The sequence below is a fragment of the Palaemon carinicauda genome, chromosome 22, assembly GCF_036898095.1.
Source record: "Palaemon carinicauda isolate YSFRI2023 chromosome 22, ASM3689809v2, whole genome shotgun sequence".
In the NCBI taxonomy this organism is placed as follows: Eukaryota; Metazoa; Arthropoda; class Malacostraca; order Decapoda; family Palaemonidae; genus Palaemon; species Palaemon carinicauda.
The window spans coordinates 108,930,172-108,935,171 of record NC_090746.1 but is presented as its reverse complement, the minus strand read 5'-3'; positions in this window follow the sequence as shown (position 1 = coordinate 108,935,171).

The window sequence follows — 5,000 nt, the reverse complement described above, 5'->3', positions numbered from 1 at the left end:
TTATTATTATTATTATTATTATTATTATTATTATTATTATTATTAGACACGACACTGAAATTAGTGTGCGAAGTCCTATTTTGGCTTTCTCCTTAGAGTAATGAAACCGTGGATTTTTTTTGCAGAACAAAACAAAACGGTAATAATAATAATAAACAGCAAACTTTGTTGGTTCAAGATTACACTTATTCACCGAGAGACATTAACTCTTGTGTATCACTACCTCGTAGGTCTGAATGGTAAACGGAATGATTAAACTTCAGTGGACGTTTATTCTATAAGATATACATTGTTAAGCAATATTCTTTTAAAATGTTTAAAATCCTCTCATGAGTGACAGGAGACAATCCACGAGAGACTGAACATACATACATACATATATATATATATATATATATATACAGTATATATATATATATATATATATGTGTGTGTGTGTGTGTGTGTGTGTATAACTTTATCTATATATCTATAATTTCCTATATGGGACTAACTAGCTTTCTATATCAGTCAGAATTCCCTTAAACACAATATACCACAGATTATTATTAACTTTAATACTTCCATTAACGCCGGAACACCATTAGAAGGACAACGTTCAACTCTAAGCTTTGAAAGTTATGTTGAAAGCGTTCAGAAGTTCCCTATTTATAGAAGGTATTGTTCTCTTTGGAATTGTGTAAGATGTATTTAATGGAAATTCAGGTTGAAAACAATTAACTACTCTTCAACCAAATAACGTTATAATTGCCAATTATTATTAATTAAGTCACAAAGGTGCTAAATAACCTTAACCAATCATTGATTCGTATTATTTATCTAGTTGATAATTTGAAAAATAAATTCTACGAACCTTTAAAATCATGCATTGAATACTAAAGTTGAATATTCTTATAGAGCCATTTTATAGTTCAAAGAAATATTAAAAAAAAAGTTGAAAAAGCTCCTTGACGATATCTTTCAAAAAAAAAAAAGAAAAAAAAATCTACGAACCTTTCAGATCATGAATTGAATATTAAAGTTGAATATTCTGATGGAGCCTTTTTTATAGTTCAATGAAATATTAAAAGAAAACAAGGTGAAAAAGCTCCTTGACGATAACTTTAAAAAAAAAATATTCTACGAATTTTTAAGATCATGCATCAAATTTAAGATCAAGTATTGAATATTAAAGTTGAATATTCTTAGAGAGACATTTTATGGTTCGATGAAATATTGAAAAAAAAAATTAAAAAGCTCCTTCTAGTTTTCCATTTCTATCTCATTTTGATTAATTCTTGTGTTGGGTTGTGCTTTTAAATACGCTGATCAGCTGGTCCTTTTGTCTTGTAATGAATGTATAAAACACCTGTTGTGCTTTGTATTTGTTCGTGTGTGTGTGTGTGTGTGTGTTTTTTTTTTATCTTTTTTAGATATATGCTCTTAAAGCTTCATTCCTAGAGCAGGAAATATATATACAATTTTTCAGTATTTTTATTACAACTTGTTGAAAAATAGCCCAGTGGTGAAAGTATATAGAGAAATAAATAAACTACGAAATAAGTAATGAACAGTTAATATAAAATGTTTTAAGAACAGTAACAGCATCGAAATAAATCTTCCGTAAATAAACTATAAATAGAGAATTATGTCAGCATAAAAAACATAAAAACATTCGCAATAGCAGCTGTTTCTAGTCCACTGCAGAGCAAAGGCCTCAGACATATCCTTATTCATGTCTGGGGTTTAGCCAGTTTTCATCAATGCGCTAGCCACTGAGGATTGGTGATGGTGAGAGATTTTTGTTCTATTGCTCACAGCAAACCAACATAATATGGGTGGCCCTGACTAGTACAGCTTTGCTGCTTAGTGTGATACACAAACCCTTTCACCACACGAAGGTATCCCCACTCAGATATATATATATATATATATATATATATATATATATATATATATATATATATATATACATATTTAAATATATGTATATATATAATATATACAGTATGTGTCTATTTTTCTATTATCCTTAGGCTTTTGCCTTACCTATCTATTAATATATCTATTAACGTTAAACCTTATATGTACAAACAACCCCTTTTGTTATGAAGAAAATCTCAAGTAAACCTGGCGATGGTCTACCAGCTCCAGAGCTCTTCCTTCTCGAGGTCAACATTTCCCTTTTTCGGTAATCAGTCGGCCGTTGTCTATTGTGTTCTGGGTTTCTTCTCCGACGTAAATAAACGTCCGAGGGTGAAGTATAAACGATGGAAGAATGAACGGGAAGAGCTCCCTGCGGTGAGCATATATCGTACCATTATGTTGAGTATATTAGTTTTGTGTTGGGAAGAATAGAGATTGTGGGCTCTGGTACACTAGGCAGGTACACCAAGGTATACTTTGGGTATACCAACCGCGGATCGAAACGGAACAAGTTTAAAGGCCGCTCATGAATGGCAGAGGCAAGGGACAGTGACATTGCCCTAGCAGGATAATGCCCTAGACTAACTATATATACATCTGATTAGCGCCCAAGCCCCCTCTCTCTACCCTAGCTAGGACTAGGGAGGGCCAGAAAATGGCTGCTTATGACTCAGCAGATAGACCTATATATTCTCCCAAGGATGGTGATCTTGCAGACACTAAAGAAACTAATAAGTTTGAGTGGGACTCGAGCCCCGGTCTGGTGATTACCAGGCAGGGATATTTCCAATAGGCCACAGCAACATGATTTTTTATTCACTGTGAAACAGAAAAGTTACAGAGTTCTTAAGTGCTTTTTCAACTAGGGTTGTAGCATGGCAAATAATAATAATAATAATAATAATAATAATAATAATAATAATAATAATGGAGCTACTATAGCGTGAGGTCTACCGCCATATGTCGCCTACCCAGGTGGAGGGTGAGGTCTACCGCGTTAGCATGCCCAAATCCATCAAAAACGTGACCTGTCCACGTGACCTATCCATATAAACGGAAGCAAATGGAGCTCCTAAATTAGTTTTTCCCTCGGCCTAAAAGAGATATCAATTAAGCGATCGAGGTTGGACACTAAAACGATGATTCTGAAGAGAATGCGAGACGTTGGTCGTCAGCTGTTCCAGTCTCATCTTGATAATTTTTGCTGGAAGGTGATAAGAAAAAATTCCAATGATCTATTTGTGTCATTCTTAGAAGATGTATGAAATATGTATCGCTAGATTAACCTGTTTGATGTACGAAGAGTGTATCACTAGAATAAATGTATGGAAATATATGATAACCTGTTTGATGTACGAAGAGTGTATCGCTAGAATAAATGTATGGAAATATATGATAACATGTTTGATGTACGAAGTGTATCGCTAGAATAAATGTATGGAAATATATGATAACCTGTTTGATGTACGAAGAGTGTATCACTAGAATAAATGTATGGAAATATATGATAACCTGTTTGATGTACGAAGAGTGTATCGCTAGAATAAATGTATGGAAATATATGATAACATGTTTGATGTACGAAGTGTATCGCTAGAATAAATGTATGGAAATATATGATAACCTGTTTGATGTACGAAGAGTGTATCACTAGAATAAATGTATGGAAATATATGATAACCTGTTTGATGTACGAAGAGTGTATCGCTAGAATAAATGTATGGAAATATATGATAACATGTTTGATGTACGAAGTGTATCGCTAGAATAAATGTATGGAAATATATAATAACATGTTTATTTTTACCTTTATTCCTTTTTTTAATGTAATTAGAAATCCAATTATCTATTTAAGTCATTTCTAAGATATATTTAAATTAAGTGTTTAATGCTTGAACAAATGTATGAAATGTGTTTTATCTATGAGGGACGAATAAATCAGCAGTAGACCTCACACTATAGTGCTAACAGGAGGTAGATCTCACGCTATAGTGTGGTAGACCTCACGCTATAGTAGCACCATAATAATAATAATAATAATAATGGGAAAATTAAACAAGGCTGTCGAAAATGAATAATTTGCAAGATATTGAATGTCATTCGTGCAGTTATGTTCTATTGTTTTCGATGTAATAGTGGGAATGTTTAAAAGTTCGCTCTGTAAGAATGGAAGTGATTACAAGCCAATGATGTTTTATTGGGACAATATAATGAAGTATATAGTTTTAGACACCGGGAAAGAAAAATATGATCAGTGTGGTAACGTCCCTGAGTGGTGAACGCAAGACTGGGGTTCGATCCCCGCTCAAACTTGATAGTTTCTTTGGTCTCTGCAACCTCACCATCCTAGTGAGCTAAGGATGGGGTGTTTGGAGGAGCCCATAGGTCTATCTGCTGAGTCATCAGCAGCCATTGCCTGGCCTTTCTTGGTCCTAGCTATAGTGGAGATGTGGCTTAGGAGCTCATCATGTGTATATATGGTTATTCTCTAGGGCATTGTCCTGGTCGATAGGGCAATGTCATTGTCAATGCCTCTGCCCTTCATGAGCGGTGTTTAAACCTTTAAAATATCAATAGCGCTGAATCGGAGACATTAATCAATTCGTCAAGGTTACTGACCACAATTCATAAAAAACTGATCAGTTCTAACTATTTGCATTTAAATTATTCGAATGATTGCAATATGAATAATTCAATCATTTTACGGTCGAAACTGCGGCCTAATTTTAGAAGAAAACGATTTTCTGGGCGTTCGAAGCTCCTATGAAATCATCCTATTATGAAGTGATATCCAATTTTCATTTTATTTTGACGTTTACGTGATCGACAACGACTTTGGATCATAATCAGTTATGTACATTTTCATGGCTTCGCCCATGAGAAGGTTGACATCTAGGAAGAGGGGGGGGGGGGGAGGTTTGGAATTCATGAAAGATATAAGATCGCGTGTTCCGACGTGAACAGTCAGTCGTCTCTTGGGAATTGATGTCGATAGAAAACTTTATCGGAAATCATAGTGAAATAGATATGATTGAAATATGTGGATACTGACTTATGATAATAATTACTTATAGGAATTTAATGTAGGACCGAAA